Source organism: Chaetodon trifascialis, chromosome 1 (genome assembly GCF_039877785.1).
Source record: "Chaetodon trifascialis isolate fChaTrf1 chromosome 1, fChaTrf1.hap1, whole genome shotgun sequence".
Classification (NCBI taxonomy): domain Eukaryota; kingdom Metazoa; phylum Chordata; class Actinopteri; order Chaetodontiformes; family Chaetodontidae; genus Chaetodon; species Chaetodon trifascialis.
In genome coordinates, this window is record NC_092056.1 from 26,608,405 (window position 1) to 26,626,989 (window position 18,585).

The window sequence follows — 18,585 nt, forward strand, 5'->3', positions numbered from 1 at the left end:
GCTTGAAATTGACCTTTTTCTTCACTGCAAACATATCCCCACAAACTAACATAGCCACAGTAGCTTGCCTTTTACAACTAAAAATAACTGTTTGTCCATTTCTCTTGGAAAGCATGATGCTTTGCTACATTTGGTATGGACCAAACACACACAGTACTCTGCCTTGAGGTTTTAGTTGGTGGTGCTGCGCTCTGTTAAATAGGTGATGTTATGCCATCACAGAAAAATGTAGGTATGTGTCATGATGTCTTGTTGGTGGATGGTTATTGTTTTGTTTGTATTGACAGGGAGTAGTGCAAACAATAAAAGCCCACTGGTTTTACTACTACAATGGTGGAAAAACAATTTTTGTTTTACAAACTATCCCAATAAAAGCTAATCTCTGAGTCAATGAAAAGAGAATAAATGAGTCTTAAGTTCAAGGAAAAGTGTTATGCCCCAGACTTGGGGAACTAGGACACAACACAAAAGGGCTCCCCTCTTCCTCCCAGCTCTCAAGAAAGGCCGTTCGCAACTTCACTGTAGTCTAGCAAGGTTTGTATTCAGTTTTTTATTGAACAAGTAGCAATGGCGCCCGGGAGCACATGGCCAAAATAACAAACAAAAAGTTTCAATTTTCTTGAATCTTACCTGTCCAAAATAAAATAAATGAAATCACAAAACTTTAATTCTGCCTAACCAAAAACAGGAGAAAAATCCGGTGAACCAGATGTGTGTGCTGAAAGGCTCACCACCCCAGACCAGCCAACCGCTGGGTAAGTGGATTTTTGTAAACTGGCCGAGTCATGGGCTCACGTCACCAATTATGGGGTGCCGTTTGTAAAGTTGGTCATGCTGAAAATAACAGCAACATTTTGTCACATTTAGCTTCAAATTATGTTTTAAAAAGTGGTGTGAATTTTTGAAAGTCACTTTTTTTAGCACATTTAACACAATATTTGTTAACTTTGAAAATGTATTAAATAATTAAATCTAAATCCATCCATTTTCTATATCCCCTATCCCTTTCGGGGTTGCGGGGGGGGGGGGGGGGGGGGGGGGGGGCTGGAGGCTGGACCGGTTGCCAGTCGATAGCAGGGCAATACACAAGACAAACAACCATTCACACTCATGCCTATGGGCAATTTTAGTCACCAATTAACCTAATGAGCATGTTTTTGGTCTGTGGGAAGAAGCCAGAGTACCCACACATGCACAGGAAGAAGATGCAAACTTCGCACAGAAAGGCCTCGTCCGGGGATCGAGCCAGCAACCTTCTTGCTGTGAGGCACGCACACTACCTGTTGCGCCACCGTGCTGCCCTAAATCGAAATCTAAAAGTTAAATCTAAATGTTACGCCTAAATGTTAAATCTAAATCTAAATCAAAATGTTAAATGTAAATGTTTTGGGTGAAACTAAATATTAAGCTAATATGCAAATTCAAGATGCCGGCAACCGGAAGTACCAAAATACAAGCTTGTGGAGGTCAAAGTCTGTTTATAGTGTCAAATAACGAATAAACAACGATCTTTTCTGGAAAAATTGACTCTTGGACATAGATTACAGTGATAATAACTGCCCAAAATAAAAAACCTGTTTTGTGAAACTATATTTTACAAGTACCTTGAGTTTTTAGTGTCACTTTTTTACGGGACTTATAACCTATAGCCACTACAGTCAGTCACAAGGGGGCGCACTTTGACTGATCTACCCCTGCCTGCCTCCACCTGGTGCAGTCTGCTGTTGGTCATACATGCCCTGCTAGCATGGCCGAATCGGTGTTAGCTGAAAACATCGGGAGAGCCATTTTAGCGGCCATTCGCACATTTTCGGCAACCACCACAAAGCCAGTGCCACCACAGGCCACCTCGCTAAGTGTGTTTTCCAAATCACGTAGCATCAGGTAACGTTACTTATCCAGGCTAACTTTACTGATTTTCTATTAGCACCAATGCACTTCATGTGTAACGTTAGCATACTTGTTTTATTTACACTGCTGTCCCAGCAGCAACAAGATGTGTAAATGTGAGTTCAAGATTACGTGAAGAAATTCTGAGGAGCAAAGCAGATCATATAGAGCATTAGTTACAGCTGACGGAGGCTACTATCTCCCCTCAGGGTACCCAATTACACTGTAAATTGTTGGCCAGATGGAAATCTGCCATCAGACACGTCATCTCGGCTTACCTGCTCCAACTGTTAGGCTATCTGCTCGGCCAGAGAGAGAGTAATGCTGATGGAGGACAGAGGCAGTCTCAATGAGAAAGACATTTAATTTTAATGTGAATAGAGTACCACAGTGCATGAAAAAGCATATAGTGTACTGTATCTCTCTTTACATGTTCCTGCTTTTTGTCCTTTGCCAATCACATCTCTGGTTTTTACCTGCCGGGCCTATAAACACATTAAAGAAAACAACAACATTATTCTGTAATAATAATATTTTGTCAATGTCTCTTCAGGCTCCCAACACTAACACACCTGGGCCCGCCACACCCTCCACCTCCTCTGGGACATCACACCGCTTGGTATACTTTCATACTCATGTAACTTAGCTGGCTGTTTGTGTTTTTTAATCTGCGTGGTGTATTGTTTCCATATTACTTCCAACCATGGTGGCATATTTTACACAACGCCAGTATTTTGATGGGTTGATGATTTTTATTTTTATGGACTTTTTTGATTTTTATTTTTATGGCGTTTCATTTATGGTGTTGAATTTCCCTCCAGGTTTTATCACTCCTGAGAGAGAACCCCAGCTTGCATGTGCTGCTTGACATAGCTGGAGAGGACAAATGTCTAGCAGCTGATTTTGTAGCTGCTATTCTGAAACCAAGCTACTCCGTACTGGGAAGCAGCAGAAGAGCAAGGGAGGAGTTGATTGTGGTAAAATTTAGGGAGTTTCTCCAGTGTGTTGAAAGTAAGTATTTATAATTCAGTATATTACACGGCAATCCAGGAAATTTACAGATTCATTTTATTCTTTAGAACTAATGAAGCTGTGCCGATCTGATGTTTATGTACCACAAACAAGAGTACAGTTGTTATCTGATTGCTTGTAATAATAAAATTGCTTTTTCACCAAAATATCTATACAGTAATCCATCAGTCATGCAATTACTCATTTATTCAGTCTTTCTTAAACCTGAGTATTTTCAAGTCGAGGAGCAACGTGGGCCACCCTCCCGTAGGCACGTAGGAACGGCCTCCCCAATCTGAACCCGAGTGGTGTTCTGTTATTGGATTTCTGCGCAAGTCACAGTTTGTCCATAATGAACACCATGTTCAAGAATAAGGGTGTCAATCAATGTACGTGGCACCAGGACACCCTAGGCCGGAGGGCAATGATCGACTTTGTAGTCATATCATCTGACCTTCAGCGGTATGTCTTGGACACTTGGGTAAAGAGAGGGGCTGAACTGTCAATTGATCACCACCCGGTGGTGAGTTGGATCCGCTGGCAGGGGAGGAAGCGGGACAGACTTGGCAGACCCAAACGTACCGAGAGGGTCTGTTGGGAACGTCTGGCTGAACGTTCTGTCAGGGATGTTTTCAACTCCCACCTCCGGGAGAGCTTCAACCAGATTCCGAGGGAGGTTGGAGACATTGAGTCCGAATGGACCATGTTCTCCGCTACCATTGTTGATGCAGCCGTCCGTAGCTGTGGCTGTAAAGTCGGCCAAGTGTGTGGCAGCTCAGGCTCAGGTTGTAGAAGCAAAAACTCGGGTCTGGGAGGAGTTCGGGGAGGCCATGGAGGAGGACTACCAGTCGGCCTCGAGGAAATTCTGGTAAACCGTTCGGTGCCTCAGGAAAGGGAAGCAGCTTTCTGTCAACACTGTTTACAGTGGAGATGGGGAGCTGTTGACCTCGACTGGGGATATTGTTGGGCGGTGGAAGGAATACTTCGAGGATCTCCTCAATCCCACTGTCATGTCTTCTGTAGAGGAAGCAGAGACTGGGGACTTGGAGGTCGATTCATCCATCACCAGGACTGAAATCACTGAGGTAGTTTGCAAGCTCCTCAGTGGCAAATCACCGGGGATGGATGAGATCCGCCCTGAGTACCTCAAGTCTCTGGATGTTGTAGGACTGTCTTGGTTGACACACCTCTGCAACATTGCGTAGCAGTCGGGGACGGTGCTTCTGGACTGGCAGACTGGGGTGGTGGTCCCTCTTTTTAAAAAGGGGGACCGGAGGGTGTGTTCCAACTATCGGGGGATCACACTCCTCAGCCTCCTTGGGAAAGTCTATTCCAGGGTACTGGAGAGGAGAATCCAGCCAATAGTCGAACCTTGGATTCAGGAGGAACAATGCGGTATTCGTCCTGGCCGTGGAACACTGGACCAGCTCTATACCCTCCACAGGATGCTTGAGGGTTCATTGGATTTTGCCCAACTAGTCCACATGTGCTTTGTGGACTTGGAGAAGGCATTCGACCATGTCCCTCGCATCATTCTGTGGGAGGTGCTCCGGGAGTATGGGGTCGGAGGCCCTCTGTTGAGGGCTGTACAGTCCCTGTACAACCGGAGCAGGAGCTTGGTCCGCATTGCCAGCAGTAAGTTGGACCTGTTCCCAGTGCATGTTGGACTCTGGCAGGGCTGCCCTTTGTCACTGTTTCTGTTCATCATTTTTATGGACAGAATTTCTAGGTGCAGCCAGGGGCCGGAGGGGGTTCGGTTCAGGAGCTGGCAGATTTCGTCTCTGCTTTTCGCGGATGATGTTGTCTTGTTGGCTCCCTCCAGCCAGGACCTTCAGCATGCACTGTGGCGGTTCGCAGCCAAGTGTGAAGCAGCTGGGATGAGAGTCAGCACCTGGTCAGCGATGGTTCTCGACCGTAAAAAGGTGGCTTGCTCCCTTCAGGTTGGGGGAGAGTTCCTGTTCTCAAGTGGAGGAGTTTAAGTATTTTGGGATCCTGTTCACAAGTGAGGAAAGGATGGAGCGTGAGATTGACAGGCGGATCGGTGCAGCAGCTACAGTCAGGCGGTCGCTGTACCTGTCGTGGTGAAGATGGAGCTGAGCCGAAAGGCGAAGCTCTCGATTTACCGGTCAATCTACGTTCCTACCCTTACCTATGGTCATGAACTTTGGGTCATGACCAAAAGAACGAGGTCCCGGATAAAAGCGGCTGAAATGAGCTTCCTCCGCAGGGTGGCAGGGCGCTCCCTTAGAGATAGGCTGAGGAGCTCTGTCACCCGGGAGGAGCTCAGAGTAGAGTCGCTGCTCCTCCACATCGAGAGGAGTCAGCTGAGGTGGCTCGGGCATCTTTATCGGATGCCCCCTGGACCCCTCCCTAGGGAAGTGTTCCAGGCATGTCCCACCAGGAGGAGGCCCTGGGGAAGACCCAGGACACGCTGGAGTGACTATGTCACTCGGCTGGCCTGGGAACGCCTCGGGATCCCCCTGGAAGAGCTAGGGGAAGTGTCCGGGGAGAGGGAAGTTTGGATGTCCCTGCTCAGACTGCTCCCCCCGCAACCCGGCCCTGGATGAAGCGGGAGAAAATGGATGGATGGATATGTGTTTTTTTTCTCTTTTTTTTAAACAATGATGGTTGATTAATTTAACTACCAGGGTTTAATACTCTGCAAACAGTAGTGAAGGAATGGAACGATGTACATTTAATAAAATTAGGTACCTCAGTAGAAATTTTGGGTACTTTGTTATGACCCACAGGGGTCTGTGTGTGTGCACTCGCATTTATTACTTCGTGGGGCCATACCACCTGTAGCCCACCAACGGTATGGGGCCATGAATTCTTGTGGGGCCATTTTGCTGGGCCCCAGACCGTTTAGTGCTTTAGAATGGCTCAGGAGCCTTCCCTGATGCTCCTCATGCTTTTATCTTTTTTGGCCCACAAGGTGACAAAAACTGGAAATGTGTGTGTGAAGTGTGTGTGCTCACTGGCGCCATGGAGGTTATTTGATGCCAGTGCAGCCTCACACACACTTCCTGAAGTGTGTGTGATATTAGCCAATGAGACGCCTTGAACAGTATGTGTCATAGTCTCGCGGGATTTTACAGGATTTGTTTGAGAGCTAATGCTGTAATGACAACACAGAGCGATGCTGTAACTGTTAAGGTAAGTTTATTTTCAGTTTTATTTTATTTTTAATTAACATGTTTTGACTATAAAGAGTTTTGTGGAACTACAAGAAACAAGCTATTACAACATTACTATTAATACAAACTGTACCACTTGATATAGAAGCTTATTTTAGCTGCTAGTACAAAATATAAATATACCGTTTCTGTTATCTTAGGCTAGTTAGCTGCTAACCATTAGCTTTGGAGACGCTAGCGAGACGCTTTGAGCGGAACGTATCATCCGGCCGATGACGCACATCCGGTCGAACACACGGCTAATTAAACTGGCTAACATTCATGAGACGGCCGAGCTGGGAGACGGTAGAAGAGTTAAAATTGAATACAAGAAGTGAGGAGTTTCAACGTGCTGTTTTACGTGAGCAGATGTCTGATAAGGTATTTGATAAATGTGTTGTTGCCGCTTTCAACGGAAGTGCTCGTTTCGTACTTATTTTATGGAAGCTAATGTACGGTAGAAACTGTTTTGCTAACGGAGCGAACGTCCAGGTGACTTACAACTAAGTGCTAACAGTGTTCAACGCAGGCTTTAAGGGGGTATACGATCACACGTAACGGCATGTTACAGTAGTCAAAAATGTCACATACAGCCAGATAAGTAACAACGTAACAAACGTTATTGTTCGGCATACGTTATATGCCTCGCGGCAGGCACGGGCCCGGTCGGCCTCCTGTTGATCTGTCCTCCAAGGTTTTTTTTGATGATGATGATGATGCTGATGATGATGATGCTGAAGATGATGTACCAAAGGTAATGGAAAGAATGAATGTGGTTGAGTTCTTCACAGAGTGCACTAATAACTTGACAGACTAGATTCTATTTGATGTCCATTTAGCTAACTGGTTTCACACACACACAAGGTTCAGATCATGTCTTAATGGGGCCCTGTTAGGTACTCTTCATACAAAAGGGTTTTCCAACTTTTCTCTTCCACACACACCAAGTTTCAGTTCATGTCCTTATGGGGCCCTCCGTATGGACCCCTCTATAAGTGATTGTTAACATATAGGACAACACTTCTCAGCATCCAAACTAAAGTATTTACAATAACCATAATGCACTTTCTGAGCTGCTGCATGATGAAGAAAATATTTTGAAGTGAGATTGCTTTTTAGGCCTCTTTTTAGATGTTAAGATAGGGAGACTTCCAAGACTGACACCTCATGGGGCCCTAGATTCTAATATCTTTGTGACCTATAAGTATATCCAGAATCATGATTCCTGTCAGAGCTCACTGTCTTCTTGTTTTATGTCTAAACACCAGGTGACCTCCAAGCAGGCTCGAGCAGCAGAAGAGATGGCTGTGCCTCCTGTTGATCTGTCCTCCAAGGTTTTTTTTGATGATGATGATGATGATGATGATGATGATGATGATGATGATGCTGAAGATGATGTACCAAAGGTAATGGAAAGAATGAATGTGGTTGAGTTCTTCACAGAGTGCACTAATAACTTGACAGACTAGATTCTATTTGATCTCCATTTAGCTAACTGGTTTCACACACACACAAGGTTCAGATCATGTCTTAATGGGGCCCTGTTAGGTACTCTTCATACAAAAGGGTTTTCCAACTTTTCTCTTCCACACACACCAAGTTTCAGGTCATGTCCTTATGGGGCCCTCCGTATGGACCCCTCTATAAGTGATTGTTAACATACAGGACAACAGTTCTCAGCATCCAAACTAAAGTATTTACAATAACCATAATGCACTTTCTGAGCTGCTGCATGATGAAGAAAATATTTTGAAGTGAGATCCCTTTTTAGGCCAAGTCAACCAAGTCAGTACTTCATTGGATGACCAATGGAATCAATCTGATTTTTTCCAGTTGTAGTTACAAGTTAAAGTTCTTACAACTCTGTAACTTGTCCTTTTTATGCCCATTCAGGTAAGTCCACGGAAGAAGGACTGTCAGCACTGCATCACTGTAGAACCTCAAGTTCTGAAGAGTCGAGACTGGATGGCAGTGAAGTACTTTGCTATTATGTTATTATGTTGTGTTTTCATCAACACAAGTAGCTGTTGGACTGCTTTCCTGCTTTCCTGTATCACTCTCAGCAAGTCAGCTGCTATCACAAGATCACATCATAACATCATACTCAACAAATCAACTACTTTCAACTACCATTGGTTACAATATTTTCTCCAGTTATCACATATCACATATCTGTTAGAAAAAAATATACTACATCTAGATGGAGAGTATGCATAGAGGTCTGGTGAAGGGTAGTGATTTAGACTGTTGTACATCCAGCATCTTAATGACGCCCACTTTATTTTATTAGTTGAATGTGTTCATCCTCCTCGTGGATGATTGCTGCCACTTGTCACTTGAGGGTGGCTTTGAGTGCATCTTTTCATCGCAGAATGGTATTTTTCCTCAAGGAGGAGGCGTTTTTCTTCCTCCACCCATTGAAATTTCTCCACAGCAAGTTGTTGGGTACGAAAGCGCATTCTTTTTGCCTCTTCACGTGAGAAGTATTTTCGACATTGATCGGTAAGGAAAGCAGCCTGTTCGGGCGTTTTGTCAAACAGGTGGAGCCTGAACTGAACCAAAGGTAGGGAGAGCAAAGAATCTGGTACAGGGATGTCATGATTGGAGGCTCCAGCTTAACTGGTCACAGCCTCTCCTTCATCAGTGTTGGTGTTACTACTCTTGTGGCTGTAATAGCAATGACATCAACCTTGGTGACTGGGTTTGAAGCATGGTTGATGTACTAGCATAGGAGTGCACAGTAATGTTATTGGTGAAGGCGTTGTCTGGTCTCCTTCCTCCGGTCTTCTGGGTAGTCGCTGGCATCGGGCTGTCCATTGGTCTCGATGGGGGTTGAGGATACCTCGGGTGGCTCATCTACTTCCCTCGGAGCCTCGAAGTGGAACTTCAGTTGTCATCTGCGTTTGCCAGTGGGATGGATAAGGTGGAGGAGGGCGTATGGAACCACTTGGCGTCTGCAGGTCATACTGCCAGTCAACTCTTGGACAGTCAGACATGTCTGTCTTTCGCAGAGTGATATGGAGAGACTAGTGGACACACAAGCCCTACCTTATGACAAAAGACCCATGTATTTTTTTACTTTGCGTTAAGAAGTACAGCCACTTCCCTACTAGAGACATGCTTGTGTCAGTACACACATATGCACACTGACCTTTCCTAAAGCTTTCATCTTCTGCATACATGTACTTCTGGCTATAGTCTTTTGATGTCTCTTCCACTCCACTCCACTCCACAACATATGTGTGCTAAATAGCATAAGTGACCTTTAACACAGTGAAACTTCATGTTGTGTGATTTTACTGCTAAGCGGTAGTTGGTCAGGAGTTTCAGGAGTTACTAAATCATAATTATATTCTAAAGTACGTCGAATACATACTGCTTTGATGCCTTGAGAAAGATTACAGCTTTTCTCTGTCCATGCTGTTGCTTCTATAGATTCAATCTGAATCTCCAAGGGTAATGGTGGTAATGGAAAATCTTTAGAATGAACAGAAATGTTTAAATATTGTACATGTGTTCATGATCGTGTTGCCAGTATTGGCCCAAATGATAACACATCTAATAGTCTTTGCAAATCCTTATGATATTCCTGTGATTTGTGTTTACCTCTTCATTTTCTACATGATTTCTTCCCCATTTTTAATTTAGGTATGTGTTGTAATCAGAGTTTGCCATGCTTTCATATGTGTGTGCCATGCCATCTGGTCCTAATATCAGTGTTTGATTGTAGTGAGCTGATCTGACATATGTGAGTGTAATTGTTTTATTCAGTGGTATCCTCCCGAAGATGGCTACCATTGAGCCTACAGCCAAAGTGCATTCTGTGGTCTGCTTTTGTTCTGTTTTACTTCTCATAGGTTGATCTTTTATGGGTGAATCTTTTATAATAGAGATTGATCGGCTTATGCCTAAGGTTAGCATAACCAAAGCTCTCCATTTAGTCATCTGTAGACTTGACCCATTCTCCTGTTTGCCAATCAAAAACTAAGTGAGTCACATTCTGGTGGGAATGCTTGTGCTGATATTCATTCTCCTGCACCGAGTGTAGATCTGCTTTCATCACCTCCTCCTATACAGTCTTCAGGAGACTGTCTAATTTTCAGATGGGAGGCGTCGCCGTCCCTTTCTGCTCGGTTTGGATCTCTGGCTCTGCAGCAGAGATCTAGATGAAACCAAATTCTCTTGCCCTCTACTTTCAGAGTAGTTGGGGTAGATAGGATAACCTTAAAGGGTCCCTCTCCTCTGGTGGATGTAGCGACACGTTTTGCAGCTTGATCTGCTAAGTTATTACCCTTAGCGATCAAAGTGTTTGTAGTCTGGTGAGCTGCACATTTAATTATGGCTAGCGCTTTGGATAGTGTAGTGCTTCTAAGAGAGCTGAGATGGCTTGGCCATAAGTTACTGGTGTGCCATCTGCTCTTAGGAACCTTCTTAGCTTCCAAATGTTGCCGTGAATGTGACAAACTGCATATGCATATTGTGGGTCTGTATTATAAACATTCAAAGTTTTTCCTGCCGCCAAGCAACAAGCTGCAGTGATTTCTGCAAGCTGTGCAGAACAAGGTTGAGCACATTTCATGATTTGCACCTCAGTAAAGGTGTCATTCAGATGCAGTTGTATTACAGCATAACCAGCATGGTTTCATGCAGCATCCCAACAGGAACCGTCCACAAAATAGGTAAGTTGTGCTGGTATAGGCTGATTATATAAATCTTGTAGTGGCTGTTTTTTTTGTTTGTTTGTTTAGTTTAGTTTTTTTTTTCAACGCCCATCCGTGTGGCAGGATTAATTGTGGTGCATTGCTGAACAGTGAGCTCTGGGGCTGGGAGGATAGCCTGTTCTTCAAGCTTGTATCAATACAAATCAGGGGCTTGTGATCAATGCATGTAGCTGATGTGACATATACAAAATGGTTGAATGCCCCATTGTAATGGCTGGTGCTTTTTGGAAGGCAAATGTAGCCCAGGCTCTAAATGACATCCCTTTAATATTGTAATTGTCCCTTTTGAAATTATTCATTTTAATTGGGAGATAAGCTATTCATTGAATAATCATTAGAATGCCTTAAACCCATAAAAGTGTTAAAATATGACAAAACGTTTGCACACAAGCAATTTTGCACTTTCCAAGTGGCTGTAAAGGCTCCATTAGACAAGCTCCCAAACTAGCCAATCAGTGGCACCCGTGAGCCCAGGTGATCAGCCTTTTCGTTCTGCTGTGTGACCCTACTTCCGGTTTACGGACGCGTGTCGCGTTAGCTGCCTCGTGCGATGTCCCATAAATAAAGAGATAATGTCATCCGCTGAAGCAGCGTGAAAGACTAAATGATAGTTGCTGATCTGGCGAGGTGAAATGCTGTAAGCTCATTCTTAGATTCATACTCAGCGGTGAGTGAAAACGCTATTTAACCTGTTTGATTGTAAAGCAGCTGATATTCATGTTAATTGGTGCAGATAGCAGTGAAAAGGTGCTAATGGTGCTAGCTACCTGAGACTGTGTTTTGTGATGCTAATGGGTGATGCTATTAGCTCAGGCTTAGCCACTCAGCTGGCATGTGTAAACTAATGAGATACTAATTATTTTCTTAAGCTGTGTTTGCTACAGATGTTGTAAAAAAAAAAATATATATATATATATATATATATATATTGATGAGACTATTTGATTGTTTATTTCCTGTTTCTGGTAATTAAAGAAGTTAATATTTAGTGCAGTCTCACTGTTACCGGTGCAAGGAGAGACAGCTGAGCACGTTGAGCCTTAATGCCTCTAAGTTATTGTGAATATTTACGGCATTGAATGCAAAATTTGACCAAAGTAAAAGGGAACTTCGTATTATGTTTGTTTTACTTCTGAAATATGATCTTTTGTTAGTTACTAATGTAACCACAGTGCATTTAATTCTTCAATCTGATTATAAAAAGCGTTTTGAATGTATTTATAGTTTTACAATTGAACACTTGACCTAAAGATATAATTTTGTTGTAAACAAAACTAAACTATGTTGAGAACATGATTTGAACTAATTAATGCTAAGGAGTGAACAGTGAACATGATTTATGTAGACAGTGTATGAATGTAACAAGCCATTTGGATCTCATCTGACCTGCCTATAGGTCAGGTTTTTTGGTGACACATTAAAAAGAGGTCGCAGTCAGCCACGTCTCACCGTCCTGCTGGACTTGTGCGAGGTTTCTCCAGATCCAGATGCTATTCCCGGTTCCCAAGACCCATAGATTCCCAGTGTGAACTGGGTGGCGAGCTGAGTCGAACCACTGGTATTGAACCTCGAGGTATTTCCTGATACCCCCCTCTCTCACGGACTGTGTGGTAGGACACTGATACACTGATCAGAAAGGGCCCCAACAAAAAAAATAAATTTGGGAGCAGAGGTTTTTTTTTTCTTCTGCAGGCTTTATTATTTTAGTTTGTCATGTTCCATACGTTGTTGTTCCAGTTAAATGCTGTATGTTCAACTGTCTGACAAATTTGCAATAATAAGTGGTCACAGAAAATTCACACCGTTGTTGCTTGTATGTCATTTTGCACATTCAAAAATAAGGGCTCTTACGAACTTAAAGTCTTCTGTTACTAGTCCAGGTATTATTATTGACTATCACCTACCTGTGCTCTGTTATCATATTGCGTATATTGTAACAAGGGTTACACAAAGGCAGCTGCCGCCACCCCCTGATAACAAGGAGGAAGGCCTGTTTCAATGTAGCTTAGCTTAATACTATAATTTGCTAGTGGCTGCTTACCAGTGGGAGCTTCTTCCATCAGTACCACACATGCATATCCTGCTATTTCTGCAACATACAAGTGAAAAACATTAGCATAGTTAGGGTCACCAAGTGCTGGAGCCATTTGTTGTATGGCCTGTTTCAGGGATTCAAAGCCTCCTACAGCCTCTGGAGTCCATTGCAATTCAGCTGAACCGTTTGTCTGACCTGCAGCATGGATTAGGCCGCGTAGTGGGGTTGTTTTGATGATCACAGATCACAGATCCAAGGTCAACTGAAACCAGCCATCCGCAAGAATGGTAGCATGTGCCCCATCGTTTGCAGTTTTGGAGCTTTTTGTCACTGCCTCAATTTGTGAGGGTGCAATAGTTTGTTTGTTAACACAAAGCTGTCTGTCCAAGCATTCAACTTGTGACTGACAAATTGCAATGTGTCTTACTTTATGCCCCCCTTTTTCCAACACCACCAGAACCGAGACTGAGTTTTGTGTACACTGCGCTTTGGGGGTGCTACAAACTAGTAGATCATCCATATAATGTAATACAGTGCTCATGAGTTCTAAGTGTTGTAGATCATAATACTCTATTGAATATTGACAGACTTTCAACATAGCCTTGTGTGAGACACGTGAAAGTATACTGCTGTCCCTGATATGTGAAAGTAAACTGATACTGTAAGTCTGGATGTCGTGGCACACTAAAAAATGACTGTGCTGACCTTACTAACCCTATATCTGTTTAACTTTGTGACCATAATCTATCTGGTATTTGACTTAGTGGCACGCTGTGTTCTTTTGAGAGTGGCAGTAGAGTTGGGGATCTCTGACGTAACAGTATGTTTGCAGAGAAATGTTCAGATATTGTCCATCAGAGGAGGATTGTACTTGTAGATGCAGGACAACTGCTGCTGCTGCTCCTTGTGGACCAACATACAGGTCTTGACACACTGCAGAGAATATTTTGCTGGTAATCAGTTCTGTCCATTCTTTGTAGTCAGTATGTTGCAGCTTCTCATCAAACATCAGAGCACAATGCAATGGCAGTTGTAGTTCTTGTGCAGAGGGCCGCTCTTTCTGTATCCAGGCCTTCGTGCAGCCTGTGTCAGAGTCACATGAGATGAGCATGGAGGAGGCAGTGCCGTCTCTGTTGGAGTGGAGGACGCAACTTTCTACTCTGCTGTCTCCTTTTCTCTTCTGATAAATCAGGCGTCTGCTTCATATACAGCAGGTGTTGTTAGGCTGCTTCTCTGAACCAGCTGAGCACTTCTCTCTCTCTGGCACTTTTCCCCTCTGCTGTTGATTGTGTCTTTTGCCTTGTAGTGTTTGATGTTAACTTTCCATTTCTCTCCATCTAGTTTTTGGTCCCTGCTAAGGTAGAAAGACTTGACATATCTGTGTGTGTGTGGAAGTGGATCCCCCCAAGTAACAAATGCTAGAAACGTGTCCCATAAGTGACCAAAAAAACTAGCGTAGAAAAAAAAATCTAGAATATGGCTAATCTAAAGTGACTGAAAATTTTGTTATTTTTTTTTAAGCTTGCCTGATTTTTTACAGAGGTCTGGGACCATTGGAAAGGGTGGGCCCCACAATTGGGTAAAAAACGTGGGGCCCCAAAAAGGGACAAATACGAGTATGTGTGTGTGTGTGTGTCAGTGAGTGAGTGTTCTACAGGTGCGGTGCCGACACTGATTGGTCCGACTGCCTTTATAAGGAGGAACATCTGGGCTGGCCCACTGTCATCCCTCCTACGCTCCCAACTCCTTTGTGTTTAAGTGCATGCAGCAGTAGGGTTGAGCTGCCCTTTCTTTCTCCTGTGTTTCTTAAGTAGGGTTAGTTAGTTAATTTATCAGATTATAATTCTTAATCCCCCTCTTTACCATTAAGAGCCATGTATATTCAGATTTATTGATGTTCAACATTTTGTGATAAAATAAAGAATGTGTTGAAAAAATCCTATTCATACTCCTCAAGCTAGATGAACTCTTTACAAAACCTTTTGGATTTTGAAAAATGCATCATCACAAACTTAAAAACTTTTTTTTCTGAGTTTATGAACAGCCATCTTCTCAGAGATGCATGATATAGATACAATAGTGTAGCAGAACCGGCCTTTAACTGACCCCTTCTTTCCCTCCTTTTGTGGCGATACTCAAGGGAAATGGAGGTGTAAACCCGCCAACTGATTGAATTATAGACCATCTGGTTTACCTATAATGCAATCTGATTTCGAAGAGAGACAAGATGTCTGGACAAGAGACATCTCCTCCATGTTTTCTTTTCAGGGAAGCCAGGGACACAGACACCTCAACATCAAAGGTGGCCTTCTCCTCACTATGTTTCTCATGGCAATGCTAATTCTCTCCTGATAGCCCCAAGAGAGATCAAGACAATAAAACCGTCTGGAGAGACAAACGCCAGGCTCCAGAGGAACATCCACAAACATCAGCAAATGCTGATGGGTCGTAAACCGGACATCCATTGAAGCAACTAGTGACTCGTGTTTGTGTGTCTTTTCCTCAAACACTCCAAGATAACCAGACTTTTATGTTAAACTTAACTTTTGATATTTTCCACTTACAGGACTCGTTGTACGCATAATATTGATGTTTTCCCAGTATCTCTGACCTGAAGTATGACCAAGTTGTGATTTTAACGGTTTTATAAAAGTTTGTCTGAATTGTCACCACAAAACCATACTGCCATCCAGAGTTTCCTAACCATCAGATTGAATATGCTTGACTTGGCAGATTTATCGATAAGTAACCGTAATCGTGATAATCATTTTTGGCAAATATAGCCTGCCTTCTTTATTCCTATCTTTATTTTTGTATTAGTTATTCATTGAGTCATTATACCTGTTGGGATAAAACTGTACCATGATTATCATTTAATGTTGTCACCCAACCATAGAAAGTGTCTAATGCATGCTGTGAACAATGTTGAAATGTCATTGAAAATTTGTCATTGAAATTATATGTGATTGACCATAGTGAGAAGCAGATGAGCCCCTCGTACGAATCATTGATTAGTTCAGCTCCTTGAGGCGATCGCGCGTCACAAACCGTCTCACGTGTTTCGATGGCCTGCCCTTTCGACACGCCCTGGAGCGACCTTTAAAAAAACTGCGTGTAGTGCGCGTTACTTAGTTTTGTTTTAGTTTTAGTCTTGTCTTGTCTTAAGTTGGTTTTTAGTTCTGTTCTTTTGGTTTCTTTTTCACGTCTTGTTACCCTCAGCTGAGTTCTTTTCCTTACTTCTTTGTCTTAAGTTTTGCACAGTCGTTTTGCTCCTTAAGTTTTCGTCTTCGAGCTACTCCAAGCCATTCCGAGTAGCGTAAATTATCTTCAGAAGACGTATTCTTATAATTTACCGTAAACCTCAAAGTTAACTTTCTCTTTAGCCAAACGTTTTGTTTTTAACATCAGTAAATTTAGGCAAGTAATACTAATTTTGTAGCCTTCTTCGACCGGCCATCGAAGAGACTCTTAATTTGTACTATCAGTCTAGAATAGTCTGTCATATCACCTCCCATCTTCTGTGTTATTATTCATGGTACATTACCCATTATCCACAATTCTGCTTAATAAATGATATTTTGATTTAAGTCCTGGTTAGACGGTGTCCTTTTGAACTGAATATCTACGATCCCTGTATCCAGAATTTACACTTCAGGTTATCAGACTGGTTTACTGTTAGTCCATTCGTTAGTATTTATCAGCGTTATAGCAGTTAATTTCTGCAGTCCTTCTTAGCTGAGGAAGGTGGTGCCCCGACATTTTATCAACGAATGCAACATCAAATTAAGGTAGTACACACTACAATAGTTATGCATGTAATGTATAAGATAGTATAAAACACTGACAGGTATGATTTTACTTCACTGAGTAGTTTTACTTTACTTATATACGTACATTTTTCTTTCATACTTTTTTTTTGACAATGCATTATTTTCACCATGTTGCTAAACTGATCCATGTTGTGAATGAATTAAAGCTGCAATCTATTTGTTCAGTGTATGTTAAAACTCAAGTTAATATTCACAATATTGTATATTCCATTTTCTTCAAATGTGATGAAGATGACAGATCACTGGGGCAAAGTGTGTTACTGGTAAAGGTATGATAGCGCTGGTGCTGGAGCCCTGAGGAGATTTGAAATATAAACAAATTACCTAAGTTGCTATTTTTTTGTCATAGTGTTGTGTAAAATATGCCACCATGGTTGGAAGTAATGTGGAAACAATACACCACACAAACAGCCAGCTAGCCCTTACAAAAATAAGTTTATTCAAGTGTGCTATCAGTATACTTTTTTTAAACTAAAAATGAGAGAGTATGCTTTCAGTTTACTTTTTATGTACTTATCAGAGATATACTTAACAAAAATATACTGAAGTATACTATGCTTATACTTAAAAGTATAAAGAGAAGTCTAAGTATATTTGGCTTATACTTGTACTTAATCTTTTGATCAAGATATACTTAAGAAAAGTTTAATGAAATATTCTTGCCTTATGAAAGTTTAAGTATACATGGTTTGTAGTTGTGCTTACTCTTTTGATGGAGTAGCCTATTTTTTCACACTTATTGGCTTCTTTGAAGTAGTACTCCAGCATGTTATACTATCTTATAAATGTACATGATCTGTATGTAAGTTTATAGTAAAAAGTCAGTTCTGGGGTGGAATAGGTTAGAGTAAATAGTATATGGGTGGAACTGAAAATGAGCTTTTATGTACACAGTGTTATTAACCCACACAGAGACAGATAATCATTTGGCTCATTTTATTTGAAAATAAATGTGACAATTCTTCAAGGTGTGAGGGTGGTTCATTAACATACAGCCCTCAGAGTGTCGGAGCATTCTTCTTGGCATGTTGCATTTTACACAACATGGTTGTACGACGTGGATGTCACTATGAACTCACGGAGGACACATTAAGGGACTTAAGACGGCGAGAGGCCGAACTGCATGTGCCGGGAGAGCAGCAGAGCCCACGGGAGAGGAGGGAGCGCCTCGCCGCCCAGCTTTGTCATTAAGTGAGTATTTACGGTTACATCAGTTCAAAAAACATCTGATGATCAATAACTTTCCACACTAAACAGATAAACAGTATTGAAATAATTTCGCGAGGCCGTAGATACGGCCACAGCCTGGACCTCCCAGACCAGAACGTCAGTCTCCTCCTGGTAGAAGTTTGGGCGTCAGACAGTTTCCTGCGTGGGCTCAGTCATCCTCGAAACTTGCCATGCGCCTCGTCAGCAGCGTTGTTAAGGTGGAGAAAAAGCAAACTCACAGTTCACTATGAAATATTCCGTGAACAACTCAAATCGTACAATAAAACAGTCAAACAGGCAAGAATATCCCATTTCTCAAACCTCATCTCAAATAATAAAAACAATCCAAAATTACTTTTCTCCACCTTCGATCTTTTAACTAATACTATTTCTAAAAAATCCCCAGAGACACCAACGGACGCCCTCTGCGAGGACTTTGCAGACCACTTCAGAAGTAAAATCGATGACATCAGATCCAGGCTTGTATCACATCAGAATGTAACTTTTAACACACCTGGACAGTCGATTTTACATGAGGAAACACTGGAGAGTTTTGACCTGATTGATGCGAGGACACTTGGTCGAGTTTTCTCCCAGGTAAATCCAACAACCTGCCTTTTAGATCCAATTCCCACATCACTTTTAAAGACATTTTATGGATTCTTTGAGGAACAAATCTTAAATATAGTGAATTGCTCTCTTCAGACGGGTGT